The sequence below is a fragment of the Pinus tabuliformis genome, chromosome 9, assembly GCF_031772625.1.
Source record: "Pinus tabuliformis cultivar Carrire ecotype Pingquan chromosome 9, CPIR1, whole genome shotgun sequence".
Lineage (NCBI taxonomy): Eukaryota > Viridiplantae > Streptophyta > Pinopsida > Pinales > Pinaceae > Pinus > Pinus tabuliformis.
In genome coordinates, this window is record NC_142307.1 from 738,764,539 (window position 1) to 738,785,523 (window position 20,985).

Here is a 20,985-nt window from a genome sequence, read left to right on the forward strand (position 1 = left end):
CCATCCTTGTTTTCTTCTTTAAATACTCCCTATGTTTCGCTTAAGGGGGTTTGTTGGAGTTTGTCTTTTCCAACGCTTCATTTCCCTATGAGCTAAGTATAGTGAGTTGTAAGCTCACATAGGGACTTGCATGTACCCAGTTGTCATAGTTATCCTTATCCGACATTGGGGCTCCTCCATTGCTATATAATGGAGGCTTTCTATGTACTTTAACACAAGTTTGTGAGTAATTCAATACTCTTACACTATATATATATATATATATATATATATATATATATATTAAATAACAATAATAATCTAATTTTAAGATCATGAGTAAGCCAAAAATCAAATTAGTGTATGAAATCACTTCATTTATGGGAAAGCGATTTGCCTTTGTACAGTGATTTGATTTGATTGCTAGATTTTGTGGAGGTGTACATATTTTAGCCCTAGTGTAGGAGACCACGTTATTTATGGGGGAAGGAACCCCCTTTGCATAGTGATTTGACCTTTAAAGTATATGGAGATGTACATACCGTACCCCTATAGATCTGAAATTGGATTTAAATCAATTGAAAGTACAAAAAATTGTTTTCATAATGTGTCGCTCAATTTGAAAGAGGTGTGTAATTCCTTCCATGTTCAACATGATATTTTGACACACACATATATCCATTTTAACTTTAAGTCTATCATATATATAGGGATTGAGATTTCTCTTAATACATAATAAATTTAAAGTTAAATAGATTTACATTAATTTAACTCCATATCAAAATTCATATTAATTTAACTTTATGTCATGATATATTTAATATTTATTAATACATTTTTTTTTTAAAATGAGATTTAAAATTAAGAAACTATATATTTATTTATAATATTAAAAATGAAATATTAATTTTTTTGGTAGTAGTAATTATGTCGGTAGGCAATTCTTCTTTAAAATGGTCAAGCCAACTTTGGTCTATTGTTTTCGTCCTAGGATGACATACATCCCATGGTGTGAGAAAGAAATTTGTCTCTGTCTTCTGTTGTTAACATTCCTCCATGTTGCACGATCATGGGGCATAATATAATTTACAGACCAAATAACATTTCTCACGACCATTTTTCTGGGTAATTTTAATCAAATTCAGAGATAGATTTTTAAAAACTTGAGTTTATATAAACGAAATAACATTTTTCACGACCATTTTTCTGGGTAATTTTAATCAAATTCAGAGATAGATTTTTAAAAACTTGAGTTTATATTGTTTAATCTGCATAATTCGAGTGCCCCAGGTTTTTCAAAGTGTTGAATACATTTATGCATTCAAAAATGTATTTTAAACCACACAAAATCTTGAAATTGTATTGCAAGATTTTGGTGAATTCCAGTGAAAGAAGTTATTTCGTTTATAAGTTAGACTATACCTACCGTCATGGTCTCTGAGATGTTCCAATTTTCGAATCTCTAAACAAGGCCGAGACTCACTCCCACGTTAGAGCCCCACTTCCGTTGTCCACCTCCTCGTTTTTCATATTCGTAACATGGCCACTAAGATTGCCACTGAGATTGCCACCACTACGGGCGAGCAGATTGAAGGTTCCATTACGGAACTATTCATCTGATAGATCAAGGATAATTATCATCTGGAAGACAAACTTGAAGTTCTAAATGAAAAGGTCATGAGTATGAAACTCAATTTGAGCCATGGGTGCACTCGATTCTAGAATCAACAGAGAGTGCTACCAAATTCTGCAGAAAAGTGCATAACGAAGATGGTAGATGCGGGCTAAATAAATCAACCTTTGGTTTCTGGAATCTTTGCTACCCGAAGCTCTCTACAGAATTTAGAGAATGGAAGACAAAATTCGATTACCTATTTGAAGAGCTTCACAAAGAATTTCAATTTCTTGCCAATATCGAGCAATTTCTGTCGACTACGGTGGTGGAGCCAGTCCTTCCTCAACTTGTGCTAGTCATCAGCTTCGTTGGGTAAGATATCAAATTTGCTGAGAGGAAACTGCAGGAATGGCTTACCCAGTCTCCTCATCATGTGATTGGTGGGTGGGATTGGCAAAACTTCCCTGCTCAAACTCATCCATAACAATATCAATATTGTGAGTCATATATTTGACGTTGTCATATGGGTTATTGTTTCTCATAAATTTAAGGATGACGGATTTTATAATTCCATTGCTAAGGCACTGGATATGAAAGTGGATGAAAAAATTGATAATAATAGGCTGTGGACGAAAATGTGTACATTTATTCAAAATAAAAAAATATCTTCTCATTTTAGACAATGTGTAGGAGCATATTGATTTTGATGAAGTAGGCTTCAGCTTTGGTAATCATCACGACAACAGTGTCCTAATTTCATCAGATTTGGCAATCATCACAACAACAGAATCTTAATCTCATCAGATTTGGCAATCATTATTGGAAGTAATTCTTCCATGACTTCCAAGTTGTCGTGAGTTGTCATTGTGAGTTTCTAGATGTGATTATCAGATTTGGCAATCATCACAACAACAGAGTCCTAATCTCATCAGATTTGGCAACCATTATTGGAAGTAATTCTTCCATGACTTCCAAGTTGTAGTGAGTTGTCATTGTGAGTTTCTAGGCGTGATTCTCGAAATAGTTATTTCCCTGTGTGAGTTGTCTATAAGTCATAGATCCACCTTCTTTGGATCTTATCATCTAGAATTCACTAATATAATTCTTAAATATGTAACTGTTTTATGTGATCAATGAATACCGAGTGTGATTTGTGTTGTAAACCATATCTCACTCTCTCTCTATTTTTCTAACATGGTATCGGAGGTTGTTTTGGCCCAACTCCTTCAAGGAAGAGCCATGAAGATGAGAGAGCTTTGAAGACTAATCCTCTGCCAATAAATTAGGGTAGGAAATTGTCGTGTGTGGAATGTTTGTGTAAGTAATTTTTTTTTATAGATTTGTTCATTGTGTTTGAGGAAAATTGGGTATCAGGTTGGTAAGAGAATACTTAGTGTTGTGTTCCCCGTGGCTTATAAAAAAATAAAAACTGTCAATTGTAACATCTATAACGGAAGTTGGACTGACAATACGGCTTCAACAACAAAGCATTTGTACGACGGTCGGACTGGCAAGACGGCTTGCAACAAACAAAGTTTAGATCCATTTTTGTTGCAGTTAGATCAACGGGAAGAAATGGTGGTTTAAGTAATGGTCATATGAGGCAGTCTTCAGGCCACATGCATTCTAGCTTGGATGACTGCGCGATTGTATCATCCGTCTTGGAATCTTTCCATATTGCTCCATAGTGAGAATGGTTTTTTTAGCCGAGAGAATTTGTTGCAGAAGCCTGGAGAATCTGGAGACCGAAGGGTTCTGCTTAACGAAAATCTACTGCAAGTTTAGGCCTTATATGACCCTCACGTTTCCCATCTGATTACCTCATATTCGGACTATGTGCAAAAAAACTTAAAAAAGGAGGAACGACTCTCCATATATCAAGGTGTTGTATGAATTTTTTTCTTAAAGAAAAGAATGAAAGGTGAATGTAAACTCTCCATATATCAAGGTGTTGTATGAATTTTTTTCTTAAAGAAAAGAATGAAAGGTGAATGTAATTATTTTCGATGGTGTTATTTCTTTTAGCATAAAGAAAAGGTAGTGGTAAATTTGAATGGTGGATTGGTCGAAAGCATTAGGAAGGCTAATGGTAAAAAAAACAGGTAAATGAGGATCTTTGAAGAAGAATTTGGGTTTGGTGATGTAAAAAAAATATAATGTTGTATGTTTGAGTGGTTGTTATATTTAATGAGTGATGTGAAAGTGATTTTATTTATTTGTAAAATTATTTTGATATGTAAAAAAAGAATAAGAGGGAATGCAGAACCACAAATAACAAGCCAATCATTTAACAAATTAATGTGCCTTATCGTGCTCCTGGAGAATTAGTCATAGGTTACAGTTCTTAATAAAGTCAAGTTGGTGTGACCTGTCATGCTCCGGGAGTGTCAATATATGTTATTGTATAAGGTCAAAGTTGTCGAATTGTCTGTTGAAGACATTTGTACCTAGAATGTTATTCTAGATAACTGATGAAGGTTGCGGGGGGTCGTGGATTCAATAGATGGTAGCAGTTCCATAGGATGCTTTAGTATCGAGACTGACCCGTTATGCTCTAGGACATTGAGAAGTGTCAATTCTGCAAAGCACGTCAATGATGGTCTGAAGTGGTTATGTCTTAAATGGATCAAGTGGGAAGCTCGAAAATGTGGTGAAGAAAAGAGTGGAAATTGTGACATTTCAGAGTAGATATAAGTGTTAGCGATGACCATATCAGACAAATTTGACAGAGATTTATTTATTGTTGTAGTGTCTATTTTTTATAATTGTCAGGTAAGCATTAAGGGAGGAGGGTATTGGAAGTAATGCTTCCATGACTTCCTAGTTGTTGTGAGTTTTCATTGTGAGTCTCTAGGTGTGATACTAGAAATAGTTATTTCCCTATGTGTGTGAGTTGTCTATGAGTCATTGATCCACCTTCTTCGGATCTTATCATCTAGAAGTCGATGATCAAATTCTTATATATGTAACTTATTTATTTGATCAATTAATACTAAGTGTGATTTGTGTTGTGTGAACAATATCTCATTCTCTCTCTATTTTTCTAACAATCATCCCGACATCAACTAGTAAATAGGTTCCTGATTGAGTATGTTGTTCCAATTGAGTATGTTTTAAATGCATTTTGCAACTATGAATATGTGAAGTTTTAAATGCATTTTGCGACTATGAATATGTGAAGACGACAAAAATTCATGATATCCTCCGCGGCATGGCAATCTATATAGGAGAAAACGAGGAACACTCTTTTTTGCCACAAATCAACATCTTACATTTTTTCTCGATGAAAAAGAGGTTAGCAATTGCAACATAATCTTGAAAGCGAGGAACACTCTTTGTTTTCCACAAATCAACATCTGACATTTTTTCAAGGGTGAAAAAGATGTTAGCAATTGCAGCATAATCTCAGTTGCCCACAATAATATTCATGATTTGTTAGGGGATCTCAAATTTCCAAATTTGGTGAGCTTGTTGGTGGCCTCTAATACCATAGTGATGCATGTTTCGAAATGCATTTGATAACAACAAATGAAAATTCATTCAATAACAACTCAAATGGTATATGAAATGAAGAGGCAATATCAAAACTAAATATTGGATTGCCCATTGGTAAGGATAACATATCAAAGAGAATGATAAAGCTATTCAAATCCAAACAAAATTAAAATATATATAAGTTTTTAGTTAAAAAATATTATAATAAATTTTAAAATATTAATTTCATATAGGTATTTTTATTTCATAAAATTATAATAAGAATTAATATAAAATTAATTGTAAGATTTAATTTACATATAATATTTTTAGTAATCACAAATTAAATGTTGAGATTTATTTTAAAAGTAGTTGTCCTATTTTTTAATTAGATTGACTAATTAAAAAATGTCATATGACAAATGTGTTGAAATGGGTTATGATTTTTCGTGCATGTATTATTGATATGTCATTGTATTGGCCTATAAGATTGTAACTAAGCCTGTTTATAAGTCAAGAATCTCCATTGTAGATGAATCTACATCATTAAGAATTTTGTTACAATTTTTTAAAAAATGTATATATGTTTAACTCATTACTATGATTATTATTATATAATTGTTATGAAATTAAAATCCACATCTGGATTGTAGCTTGTACACTAAGTGAGTACAATGAAAATCCTTCAAGACTAACTATACCTGTAACCTCACAACAGTCTTTATTTTCCAAATATTTTAGCCACTTTACTATCCTAAAGGACTCGGGGTCTTTGGAAGTGTAGATTCTCCAAAAAACAAACAAAATTTACATTGCATATAAACCCACTATTAAGGAATAGTTGTGAGATAAGGAATACCATTTCTCATTAGAACTCTTGTGTCCAAGTTTACACCATTATTTGCAATATCATTTGTTGTTGAATTGTTCATTCTCAAGACATGAAAAACCCTTTCCTCGCTTGATCAATAATGTTCCCAACATGTAATCCTCAGGCAAAGGTCCATGACCAAAGTGATGGATAACTAGTTGTGAATCTCAGAATACCACCAAATCTTCGATGTTTGCTTCTTTGGTCAGAAGTATCCTTTGGAATAATCCATGTCTCTTTGGCATAAGTTGAGAATAACTTCACCCAGTCCACCCAACCCCAAATTATATATTAATTCATTTTACAATTAATAATGAGAATAATAATAATTAAAAATAAAATTATAGCTTATTTTGACTTGATTATTCATGCTAATTAAATATTAAAACAATAATATAAAATATATAAAATAAAACGACTTTAAAGAATTTCCATTGAATGAATTTTTAAATTTTCTTATCTTAAAATTTTAAATAACACTTCTAAAATAATTTGATTAAACAAATAGTAATAATGATAAGAATCAGAAATAATAATTTCATACATTTAGAAGGAAAAATATTAAATTTTATCTATTATAAATTAGTTGCTTTGTGTGGTTTTGTGAAGTTGCTTCCTCCTCAAAATGAGTTCACTAATTATCTTAGACATATTATCACCATGGGAAGAACAAATTAGCTTTGATAGGCATGAAGAAGGAATGTGGTGATTAAGTTTATGAACGTGTTGCAAACTCATCAATAGAGAATGCTTGATAGCTTGGACTCACTTATGAGGAGACAAGAAGAATGATGGAAAAATTTGAAAGGACGGAAACCTCTCTTACTCATATGGAGTCACACGTCCACTCCTCATGAAATCCACCTTCTTGACAACTCGGTTTTGGTTAACTCTGATATTTTATGGTGATGGTAGTTTCTTGGTTTTATGTGTCTTTTGGTAAGTTGGTTTTCAAATGTTTTCATTATACTATTTTTTTGTTATATATTTTGCTAACATTATCTTGACCAACAAATCTAGTAGGAGAGAGGAAGGAATAATTTTGAACAAAGGCAGTCAATGATGTAATATTCCCTTGAATTAATATAAACTCCTAAACTCGCCAAAAAAATGAAAAAAATGGTTGGTCTGTGTGGATTTTACTTTGTGTTAAATTATTGATTTAAATTTCATGTGGGTGAGGTGAGGATGGGAGTCATTTCTGGGGGTTCAAAGTTATATGAATCAATGTTTTAATGATAGCATCCCATATGTAGATAGATATTTCTTCCATACAATTTTGGAAAGAGCCTTAAATCAAATAAGTGTTTTAGTGAGAGCATCCCATATGTGGATAGATATTTCTTCCATACAATATTCTATCTCGCTTTAAGTCAACCTAGAAAAAATATATATGTTCTAATTTTGAAAAAAAAAAAATTGTATAGCTAATATTAAAGTAGTATGGAATTTTCATGGTAATTTAAAATTCTTTTTTGTAACATATTCTATCATGAACACATAGGAAATGAAATGATAAAAAAAGTGATAATTATGGTTATTTATTTATTTCTAATTATGTTGATGAGCAATTTTCCCTATAAAAATCCTTTGATTAATGGAATACATATGATTTTAAAAACATTAAAAAAACCAACTTTTAAGAAACGTACATTAAAAAAAATAAAAAAATAAAAACTTAAATTTTAAAACCAAAATACAATTTCTTTGCTTTAAAAACTCTTTCTCTTTCTCCTTCTCCTTCTACCCCTACCCCTACCCCTACCCCTACCCCTACCTCACCTTTGGAGACAATTGCTAATAAATATAACTTTATATTATTATTGAAAATTAAAAAAATTACATAGAATTTTACATAAAAATAAAAAATGAAATACTATGGCATTGAACTTCAATATCACTTTGAATCTATGTATTTGACATGTGAGATATCCTATAAAGGAATGCTTCAAAGCAAACCAATTTGAATCTTCAACACGTGAAAGATAAGGTGCTTCTTGTTTTATCTATTTACTAGTTTTATGTTTAAATCGTTAATAATTTCATTAACAGTTTTTCTTTCTGAGTATCAAAATAAAAAAAAAAATAATTAAAAATCATTTGAAAAATAATATAATTAATAGATATAAAATAATAAAATAGTATGTTCTGTATCTTAATAAAAGTTCTAACATTCTAATGTTGAATTTACCATAAGATGACGATAAAATTATTTTTTTTATCAAATTGGAATTATCTCAATAAGAATCTTTGTTTCACATTTTGCATAATTACAATTTTCGAAAAGCATAATTACAATCTTCGAAGAGCTCGAGTTTATGATGTAACCCATCACATGAGAAGTTAATTTAATTTTTCTCATTTAGATATATGTTTTGAAACTCCATAAAATTATATTTATATTTTTAATGTTTAAATTAATAAAAATATTGAATAATATTGGGATTAAAATCAAAATAATTAAAACTTCAAATATTAATAGGCATTTTACTTATTAATATATCATTCCAATGTATGTGTGTGGAGGTTATTAGTTCTCTCATTCAATTAGCACTATTATAGTAATTTCAAATTTTACTATACTGAGTTTGAGTGGGGTACTTAATTAGTTGAATTGGGTACCCAATTAGTAAATCTGTTTTTATTTTTGAGTGGGTATTGTTGTATTGTTTAACAATCTCTAATTTTTATATAATAATTTTTTATGAAATTAATTATTGAAAAATAGGGGATATTTTTTGAAGTTTTAAAATAATAAAAAATAAAAAAAAACATTTTTCTGTTTTGGATAAAACAATTTTTATTTAATTAAAAACTAGATTTTAATAGCCTCCAAGACTAAGATTATACTTAAGCTTTAAAAAGCCTTAAATATTAAACTCATATGGGCTGTTAAAATAAAATATAAAAAATAATAATGAAAAACCACAGTTTTTAGTTGGAGTTTTCCAAAGTCTAACAATCGAAACTAAAACCCGACCTATCCTCCCTACATTGAAAATAAAATAACACCCCCGAACTTAAGTCCTAGCCTTAACCCCATTGCAATTGCGATATTTACACTAGACCCGACCACAGATTTAAATTCGCTGAATAAAAAATATCACATCCGAGATTATCTCAATATCCATAGGCTTAAGTCCATACTCCTCCGCACCACCGATTGTGATATGAAATATAGCCCAGGACCCGATGGGATTATACATGCGAGTTCATAAATCCTCCGTGTCCGCGGCTATCGCAAATTCCAAAGGCCATGGTTGATGCCCTCATTACCTTTACGATTGCAATTGCTCGGACCCGACAAGGTCATACACTCCATTTAATAAGCTCCCACATATGTGGCTATCGCAAGAACCAAAGGCTTGACCCTGCTTCGCCCTTCCGAAATGCGATTACGATTTTAAAACCGGACCTGACGGGATTATACATTCCAGTTCATACATCCCCCACGTTTGTGCAATCACAAAAGTTCCAAGGGTCATGCCTCCCAGCCCATACCAAATGCGATTTCGATCTGACATCAGCAGTGATGCCAGATCCACGTCATCCTGTAGATCACAATTCACAAATATTTCAGGACTATTGGTACCCAACCACTCTGTTGTTGAGATTGTGATATCGCAATTGCAATATTCAAGGACCACGTGCCATATTCCTCCTCTGCCCATTCCATTCTGATTGTGATTTGGTCTTGATTGATATAATTCAGATTTTCGTCTATTTCGGTAGGGATTCTCCCTGATCGAGATATGACACTAATTCATTGCCTCCCAGTCTCTAAGCGATTGTGATTATTCTGGGTTCTACCCCCGATTCTCAAGCGATTACGATTTGGATTTTGGTTATTGCATTAAAACGCTCCCCTTTTCGATTATAACTTCCTGGTTGCGGAGCGATTATGATTTAATAAAAGAAGTCTGCTTGTTTATTTAATTTTATCTGAAAAACTAGCCTTGATTCACAATTTACTTATCCATGGCTTATCTTTCCAGGTATACACAGAGCTCAGCAGCGAGTAAGAGATAACTGCGCAAAAAAAAAAGGCAGATTCATTTTTTAGAACCTGTAGAAAGCGAAGATAATGTGATCAAAAGTCAAGGATAATAAGCCAGAAATGGAAAACTGTTTTTATTTTTCACAAATTCAAGGAACTTCATTTAATTTTTTTCAGCGCTGTGCGCAGACCTACTATTTTTAAAAATTTGTATTATTATTTAAGCAGACATGATGGATCAATTTTAGGGGTCCAAAATTTGACGGAGAAATCCGAAGGAAGAATTTGCACTTCTGCATTTCTTCTTGAATATTTGTTTGAATAAAATTTTTGGATCGTGGCCTTTTTTATTTTTGCAAAAAAGCTTGAGAGTTGTTGCATTTTTGTATTACATTAAAGCGTTGGAGCAAAGGAGAAAAGGCCTAGACTGCTATTTTTTTTTAAAGCAAGTGTTTTTGGATATGGGTACTTTTATCAATATTATAAAACGATTATGTTTTATTTTATTGTTTGCAGTTTTTCTCTATTTTGTGTTATATGCATTTCTGTAAAATAACATTAGCATGAATTCATTTCTGAATATGTTTAAGGGTTGCAATATTTTAATGACATGTATCAAATGCAGTTAATAATATTTTGATTGTGATATGAGCTTATCATAGTTCTTTTAATTACTTTCTTAGTTAAAAGAATTAATTTAAATCGTTTTTCAATTCTGAAGTAAATGATTAATTTCTTACTCATCTACTAAGGAAAATTATTCTATATCATAATCAAACTATTAAGAAATAACCCGAGTAATAAATAGATTATTTTCAGATATTTTATCTTTTAGTTATAAATCATTGCAAAATCCATTTTTTCCATCCCATTATAAGAATTTCATATTCATTTTATCACCTCTCATTGGGAAATTGGTCCCATTATATCCAATCGCAGCCACTATCCCAAATGGAAAAGGAGTTGTTTAAGGTCCGAACCAGGTGATTTTCCCCCATGTTGGTGCAACGAATTTCGAGGCATCAACATTTTCACGCTAGAAGGAGGGCCACGACTATGAATGTCAAAGAGAACTCAATCTAGATTAACAAGCCATTCCAAGAGTCACCCCCCCTCAAGATCACCTCCAACTTCTCGATCCTCATCTAAAGCTCCTATTTATAGATCGGAAGTTGAGCAGTCACTCCCAAAATCTCCTAGTACTATTCCTAAAGTAGCTTCTTCAAATTATAATCCTGAATCACCTGAGGTTCAGAATTTAATAAATAAATTAAAGGAAATCTATATTTCAGCAGAAAAGCTTGTCCCATCTGAAGCATCTGAAGGAAGTATCATTTCTGTTTTACAGCCCACTCGGATTCTAACTCGTTCTCAAAGTGAGAAGCTTGGGGTTCATCTTTTTGAATTTCCCCTCCCTTCTTTCTGAAAGACAACTAAGAAATCTGAGTCACTGACATCAACTAGTGAGGTTTTATCAAGTTCTCCACCGCAAACACCTTCATTCCCTCCATTTGTTCCCACTTCTTCTTTTCAAAGTACTGGTGTTAGTTCGTCAAATCCTAGCATTAAACCTGCCTTTACTTCCACTCAAACTCCATCAATATCCACTCCCACTCAAACTCCAATAATGGCAGGACAACCAGTCAGACCATGGGCTAATCCTAGTGATGTGCAAATGGAAGCACCTCTTAATGCTCTACCTAAACATCTTGAAATATGGCTGCCAAAATTCAATCCTAACTATGGATTACCTGCTGAAGAACATCTCCATAGTTATATGTTAGCTATCAATATTCATGGAGTAAATGAAGAAGATTGTGTAGTAAGATTATTTCCATACACTCTCCAAGGATCAGCAGGATCCTGGTACTTTTCATTGCTAGCCGGATCTATAACAAGTTGGGATATTTTTGAAGAACAATTTTTGGCTAAATTTGGTGACGATAGATCAATCACATCTCTTATCAATGATCTTTCCAATTTGAAAACTAATCCTAGAGAAAAGATAAAATATTTCAATTCCATATTTAACAAATTGTTAAATAAAATCCCAGCCACTTCAAAACCTAGTATAGATGTACAAATTGAATGGTATATTTCTTCACTTCCTTCTAACATAACAATTTTTGTAGATAGAGCTAACAAAACTACATTGGTAGAAAACATGAGGGAAGCTTTGTCTATAGAGAAGAGGATAATTGCACTAGAGAAAAAAATGAACAAGAGGATAGAAAACAAAAGAAGGTTACTTTTAAAGATGAATCAAAAAAGAAAACTCCTAAAGATCCCTTTGATCTTGAAGGATTACAAAAAGTCCTAAAAACTATGTCTAACGAGATGGTAGAAATTAAAAAACAAGTAGTTGAATCTTCTTCCAAGAAACCATTTAGACCATTAAGAAGAAATGAACCAACTAATCCTAAACCTCCCAACACCACATCAAATGTTGAAACTGATGACGAGGAAGAGGATGAAGCAGCATTCTCGGTTGACGAATTCCAAGATGAAAAAACTGTTGAGTTAAACGGAATGTGGGATTTCATTCTTCTTATATCTTATAGTGAAAATGAACACGAAGTACTACCTGTTAGCACAAGAAGTAAAGGTCTAGTTGGCCCTATACAACCAATTCAAAAACGTAAACCTTCAACTCCTCTTGCTAAAGATAAACCTGCTAATAAAAAATCCACTTCCACATCTAATCAAGTGATTCGCTCTTCATATAATTCTCCATATTTACCCAAAACCTTAGTAGTTTCAGATAATATTGAGTATAACATAGTAGAGGACATGAAAAAATTAAAAGAAAATATCTCCCTCTATGAACTCATTAAACTCAAACAACAATAGAAACTTTTATTGAAAGAATTGAATGCAGTACTTGCTTCTCCTCTCCCTGTTGTTGCAATATCCAAAGCTACAAATGGAACGGGTAAACCTCCTGTTAATTCATTGTTTGATTCCTCTGATGCTATTTTGATAGGTGATAGGTCTAATTCACATGCCCCTCATTTCATGTTAACTTTTGAGATATTCAATAAAAATGTACATAACTGCTTGGTAGATTCAGGAGCTTCTTCGAACATTATGCCATATTCAGTTTGGTTATAATTGAACATGTCTCCTAAAAAATGTGTAGTTCATATTGTGCAACTCGATAGGACAAAAGTTGAAGTTATAGGAGATGAATTTAGTCCTCATTCAATTATCTTCAAATCCTAAAGTTTGTCAGATAATTGATATGCTAGTTGTCAACAATCCAGATTTCTATGGTTTGATTCTTAGTAGGGATTGGTCAAAAAAACTACACGGTTACTTTTCCATTGATTGGTCTCACTTGTGGCTTCCTTACAATGGTAAGCCAAATCAAATTAAAATCAACCGAGAAAAACACATGAAAAATTCGATAACAGATTTTGAAGGTGAAAATGAGAAAGTAACGTTTAATAATAACATCCTTGGAAATTACTCTACTAAATCATTTTTTGGGAATTTCAACACAAAAATATCACCTTTTCTGAATAATTCAGTAACTTCCCAAATTAAATTTTTTTCACAAACAAATTCTTCTAGATGTGTAAATATGTTAGAAAAACCATTAGTTAACTCTTTATTTTGGAAATTGTATTTCGATGGATTAAAGTCAAGTGATGGTGTAGGAGTAGGTTGTAGATTGATTAATCCTGAAGGTGAGAAGACAATGCTAACTTGCAGGTTAGAATTCGAATGCACAAATAATATTGCAAAATACAAAGCATTGGTCCAAGGTATGTACAAAGAAATAGGCCTTAACATTAAATACCTTCAAGTTTTTGGAGATTCATAAATTGTAATTAAACAAGTAAGAAACACTATGCATTTCATTTCTAGGCACTTGAAACATTACCAGTCTTTAGTTCAATCTCTCACTTCACAATTTTTAGCTTTTAACATTTGTTCTATTCCTAGGATTCAGAATGCTAGTGCTGACCTTCTCGCTAATTTTGCATCAAAAATAATTCCATCAGAAGATTACAACCCAAATAGATTTTCTATAGAGTTAATTTTTAGACCATCCATTCCTGATAATATCACCAACTGACGGGTATTCAATGATGATGAAGATATCTTAATATTCTTAACTTTAGAAAAATCATATGATAACCAAATAATTGATGAAGATGAACATGACAATCAATTAAAAAAGAAAATCAATGATAATCCCATACCAAAATCTGTAGTTAAACTTGAGGATCTTTACGATTTAAAAGACAGATTCAAAAAGGTTACTAATTCAAAACTTCAAATTTCGACTTTAAGATTTGAATTAAAAAACCTTGGGATAGATCTTAAACCTTAGAACATTAAATTAAGAGTTGGTCTCTCATCTGATGAAAGATTATCCTTCATCCATTTGTTAAAGAAATATAAGGATATCTTTGCTTGGAGTTACGAAGATCTCAAAACATTTGACACTTCCATCATTCAACACACAATTCTAATGACATCTAATGATAAACCTGTCCAACAAAAATTAAGGAAAATTCATCCGAACTTAGAAAGTCAAATCAAAATGGAATTGAATAAACTCCTTAAGGCCAAAATCATTTTTCCTGTTAGGCATTCAAAGTGGGTTTCCAACTTAGTGCATGTTAGGAAGAAAAATGGTGATATCCGCATTTGTATAGATTTTAGAAACCTCAATAAGGCCAGTCAAAAGGATAATTTCCCATTGCCTACTATGGAACAAATTTTGCAATCAGTTGCAGGTTCAGAACTTATGTCTTTCCTTGATGGATTTTCAGGATACAATCAAATCATGGTCCACCTAGATGATAGGCTTAAGACTACTTTCAGAACTAAATGGGGAACTTATGCCTACCAAAAAATGCCATTCGGGTTAATAAATGCAGGGGCAACTTTCCAAAGGGCTATGGATATAGCTTTCAAAGGTCTGTTAAACAAAACGGTTGTTGTTTACTTAGATGACATTACTATTTATTCTAAGAAAATAAATAACCATTTACATGACTTAAAACAAATCTTTGAACTCTGTAGAAAATATGGGATTTCATTAAATCCAAAAAAATTATTTCTTCACTCTTAGTGAAGGAAAACTTTTAGGATTCATTGTATCCAAAGATGGAATTTATATTGACCTTGCTAGAATAAAAGAAATTTCAGAAATTCCTCTCCCACATAATAAAAAATCCATGCAATCTTTTTTCGAACAGATCAATTTTGTCAAAAGATTTATCCCTGATTTATCCCAAATCATTCTACCATTACAACAAATGATTAAGAAAAACTCAACCTTTAAGTGGGGTCATAATGAAAGACAAGATTTCGACTCAATCAAACAAGCAATCATTAATGCTCCCTCTCTAAGTACTCTGAATTTCTCTGATCATTTCATCTTGTATACTTTCGCTTCTTCAACATCTTATGTTGTTGTCTTAACACAAATTAACGATAAAAAAATTGAAACACCTATCTCTTTTTTCAATTCAAATTTTCAAGGTGTTGAACTAAATTACTCAAAGGTAGAGAAACAAGCATTTGTTGTTTATAAATATATAAAGCATTTTAGACCTTTTCTCTTAAAAACACATATGAAAGTAATAGTCCCATTCCCAGCAGTGAGACAATTACTTATGCAGAAAGAGTTAGGAGAAAAGAGAGAAAATTGGGTAACAACTCTACAGGAATATGATATTGAAATGAAACCAACCAAAATTGTCAGAGGACAAGGTTTCTGCAAATTGCTTACAGGAGCATCCAACATACTAGTTGATCAGGACATAGGTAACAATGAACATGTATCTGAGGTAAGCCTTATTGATACTGAGTCCCAATATGCTGATCTGATTTTCTATTTAAAAAATGGATATGCTCCTCCAGAACTCAATCATAAAAGAAAAAGAGCTTTAAGATTGAAAGCAAATCAATATGAGATTTTTGATAATTTGTTATTCAAAAGAAACTATGATTTCGTTTTGTTAAGATGTCTTGAAAAATATGAAGCCTAAAAGGTTTTGCAGGAACTTCACGATGGTCCAATAGGAGAACACTTTAGAGGAGATACTACCGTGCATAAAATCCTACATGCAGGATACTATTGGCCCACTCTCTTCAAAGATACTCATGCATACGTAAGAAAATGAAAAACATGCCAAATTGCGTCTAGAAGACAACAAAAACCAACCTTTCATTTACAGCCAGTCAACATCGAATAACCTTTCGAACAATGGGGACTGGATATCATAGGTGAGCTCGTTCATCACTCTTCTAAACAACATAATTATATTTTGACTGCTATAAATTATTTCACTAAGTGGGTGGAAGCAATTCCGTTAAAGGTAGCCAATTCTGACGTTGTTACTGAGTTTATTGATCAATTTATCATTACAAGATTTGGTTTACCTTCTGCACTTATATTTGATAATGCATCTTACTTTTTGGGTAATAGTATGACTGAGTTTTCACTTAAGAGAGGTTTTAAACTAAAATATTCCGCTAACTACTATCCTCAGGGAAACGGTTTAGCATAATCCACTAATAAAAACCTGCTAAGAATAATCAAAAGATTTGTTGACCAAAATCAACGTAATTGGCATAAATATTTCATATTTTCTCTATGGGATAATAGAATAAATCAGAAGGCCTCTATATGTACTTCTCCATTTAACCTAGTATATGGGAAGGAAGCCATCACTCCATCACATTTAGCTCTTCCCTGACTAGCCCTAGTTCAATTCATTGAAGAAACACCTACTTCTTTACAATTAAGACATTCCCAAATCTTAAAACTAGAAGAAGAAATGGAGAAAGCCAAACTCACACACGCTAAACATCAACAGATAGTGAAAGCTTCTTTTGATGCAAGCTCAGTTGCACAAAATTCCTTTCAAGTTGGAGACCTAGTTCTCAAGTGGGACAAAGCACATGAAGAAAAAGGGAAACATATGAAATTTCAGAAAGTGTGGCTTGGTCCATTTGTTGGGCTTCAAAATGTCATACAAATATCACTCATTACCATACATTTTTCACCTATGCTTCCATTATATCACTCATTATTTACTACCATGTCACTTCATTTTCCCTATTGTTCATTTCGTAATAAAAAAATCTTCTCTTGTAGAAATCTGTTCTTCATTTTTAGTGACTGTCGCCAGATTTCTCACTGCACTCCAAAAATATTCCTTGTCAATCTCATCTTCGTATGGGTAATCATCTTGTTCATCATATGCCTCCTCGGGTGGAAAAATCTCAAACCATGATGCTCGCAATAGCAGGCATATGCTTTCTTCAAGCATGTAATTGTGCATGCTCCCATCTAGTGCTCTATACACATACATCGAGGAGAAACGGTGCTTCCATTGAGGACACCAAGGATTGTCCATGTAATAAGCCCATCGAAGGATGCATGATACACAGTAATTGTTCCCACACCCTTTTATCTGAGCAGTCTCTTCATCATCATTCAACAAGCCACAACCTTCACTGCCAACAAAATCCGTAATAGTCTGTGGATTTAATAAATAAAAAAACCCCTTTTTTTTACGCAGATACCAAAACCTGGTCCCAAAGAACCGATATTTCCTCTCAAACCATTAGGAATCCAAGGAAATAATTTCTAAGTTATGAAATTCATTTCGTTCTGAAAAAACCCATGTCTTCGTTTTTCATGCTTTTTGGGACAACGATTTTTGGCTGAATGTGAACGTTTGTCGTGATGCTTGCCCACAATACACCTACCAGATCAGGTTTCACGTGAAGTTCCTGTCTAGACCTTGGAGAGATGGGGGATTTTAGGGATTGCACCGAATCCCTGCTCAAGGACACAACTCGCATAAGCTTAACAAAAGAGATTAACGAAACTGGATGCACAGGATAAGAACACTCGATGTATTCCATATGCCTTCAATTCCATGTTTTGCATTTTCTTTTGCATTTGTTTTGCTTTCCTTTTGATTTGATTTGATTTGCATTTACTTTTGTATTTAATTATATATTTTTAGTTCTAATTATAGTTAATGTTTGTTATGATTGTATATTAATATATTAATTGTATTAATAGATTAATATGTTGATATAATTGTATTAATTGTTATAGTTGTAATTTGTTATTTGTTATGTAATTTGTTGTATATAACTATTGTTATGTAATTTTAATTGTAATTTGTTATGTTATAATATATGATTGTATTAATATATTGTTTTATAATGTTAGGTTATGATTATTATTGTTATCATTTTTTTAAAATAAAAAATTGATATGTTTTTTTTGTGACAGTTATTGTTTGAAGGATTTAAAGGGTGAATATTGGCATAAAACAAAACTTTGGTGGTATGAAAATTGAGAGAATCATGAGAACTACAAAAACTGGTTGGTATAGGTGAAAAAACAAAACAAAACAAAACAAAAGAACAAAAAAAAAAAAACACTTTCCATAAAATTCACACAGGTTTGAAAATAAATAATGGAATACTTGGAAACAAATTTCGAAAATCGATTTATTAAACATTTGGAGGATTCTATAGATGATGATTATCTTGTTTCGATAGCTTCAAGTTGGCATTAAACTCATAACATCTTTCTGTTGAATGCTTTTATGTGACATACTAATATGCAGAACACAACAGATTTTTCTAATGCCAAGCTTTTTGCCGAGCACATTTCATGAGTTATCTGACACAAACAGGGAGTATTACTTTTCATGGTTTTTTTTTTTTGGATTGATACTAATATCATGAATTGAGTTAATTTCAACACTTTGATTTTCCTTAAATCTGTTTTATTTGGTATGAAATTTTTGCATAAGAATCATGAAGGAAATGCGCATTTCTTCTTGAACACACTTATGTTTTCTTTCTGCCAAGTTTTTTTACAGGTTACAGGACAATCAAGTGATCATTAAGGAGATTACATTGTGACGAAAATTGGTCTTCCAAAGACTAAATTCATGAAAAATTCTAAAGACAAATCCATCTCCACAACCACTACCTTGCACCTCCCTTTTTGAAAAATATTTTGAATTCCACCAATTGTAAATCCATAAAGCATGACATTTCCATATCCATTTTTCACAGCAAGAGTTCTTATTCATACACCACACATTTCCTTTCATCCTTTCCTTACAAGATTCTTGTAATTTTCCTTGTCATTACCATTCCCTTTCATTTCCGCCAATAAAACCCTGCTTCTATTTATATCATTGAGTCAAAGTCCTAGAGTCTAATTATCTATGTAAAAACACTTATAGGCTTGCATTCCTTGATGGCAAGTACTCTTACCAATGAACAACGGGAGTACATTAATATCCCTTGTTCGTTGGATCTTGTAGGTGACTCGACCACAACAAATTTATTCGTACCTACAAAGATGTGTTAGGCATCTTGACTCCCATTGGAATCAATGGTGGGAGCTCTTGTGTTGGCTAGTGGCATTCATTAATGGCCACTAAGTCAAAAACTTCTTGCTATGTTCGACATCGACACATTTATTCACATAGTAAGATTTGTGCCATCGAGCGTTGAAGACTTGAAGACCCATATTTTGTAACAGATGAAGCAGATTTCCTTTCATTGTTTTTCAATTTCTCATGACTTGAGGACAAGTCAATAAATAAGGCTGGGGAGGGATGTAAATTCTATATTTTGTATACCTTCCAAGCCTTATACATTTTCAGCCATATTCAGCAGACTCATCAGATTCATCAGACTATCTAGCAGAAGATCCAGCAGCAGATACGACAATACAGATCCATCTTTCATCCACAACTTACAGAAGAAGCTTCAGATCAGAATTTCAGCAGCTAAACATGCATGATTCACCCACTTCTTTTGGTAAGTAAGGTATGATGTTTTCTAACCTTCAAACTTGAAATTCTTTTTAGATGCTAAAATGATGATATTTGGAAAATATTCCACTATTTCACTATTCCCTTTCTCATTAAAAATTGCCAAAAACCATCAGTTCGGGGGGGGGGGGGTGTGAATTGCACACTTCATTTCTTTCTCTCATTCATATTACATCTTAACCCACATAGTCTTCCCACAATAAAAACTACTACAAAATGATGAGCATATTAAATGACATCTTAAAAATGATTGATCTCAACAAAGTAAATAATGATTGTAACACAAGAACCAATCATTAAAAAGAGATCTCAACAAAGTAAATAATGATTGTAACACAAGAACCAACCATTCAAAGATGCAAATGCTTTGTAAAAATAAAAGTTATCAAAATATGTGCAAAGTGAAAATGAAGTCCATGATTGAAAGGTAGTTGTTACACAAGGACCAAACATCTTGTAAACGGAAGCTCATCTAAGAATCAAATCAAATAAGTCATTGTAGTAGCTTGCATGAGGACATGCAAGAGCTTCAATTGGGGGGTATGTTGGGCTTCAAAATGTCATACAAATATCACTCATTACCATACATTTTTCACCTACGCTTCCATTATATCACTTATTATTTACTACCATGTCACTTCATTTTCCCTATTGTTCATCATTAATGGGTCTCATTTATATCTTCCAAATATTATTTATTTTCAAGCATTTTTAAGAGAAATTCTTGATTAAATATTAGAAAATAATATATTTTACTTCATATATGGAAAGTGGATTGTTTTTGTGACATGTGTAGGTACAAAGGAAGATTCCAAGACGCCTTTATGTGGCCTTGAATGATCAAATTCGAATTTGATAAGATAAGCCTCATGGAGAAGATCAAGGACAAAAGGGGGTTATGTGTCTAGATGGTTGAGAGATGTATGGAACTAAAGAGAGATTAGTGGATCATCATTATGAGTTTGTTATCTCATCCCATTGTATAAATAGGAGTACAATCTCCTCCATTTGTAATTTAGAGTTCCATTTGTAATCTTAGAGTTTGTAATCTTAGAGTTGGTTTGTACATCATGATGGAGATTTTGAAATAAAGAATCATACTTTGATTTTGTTACTTCTACATTTGAGTCTCCTTTGAAGTGGTGTGCTTGTGGAGTTATGGAGGGCCCCCATGGCCTCACTTGCATGCTTATTTTAGGTATAATTT

At 32.4% G+C, this 20,985-nt stretch overlaps 1 pseudogene; it reads right to left on the minus strand.

The window, feature by feature from the left end:
- Positions 1-1,458: 1,458 nt before the first annotated feature.
- LOC149150811 (uncharacterized) overlaps positions 1,459-20,985 on the minus strand; it is a 61,255-nt pseudogene continuing 41,728 nt past the window's right edge.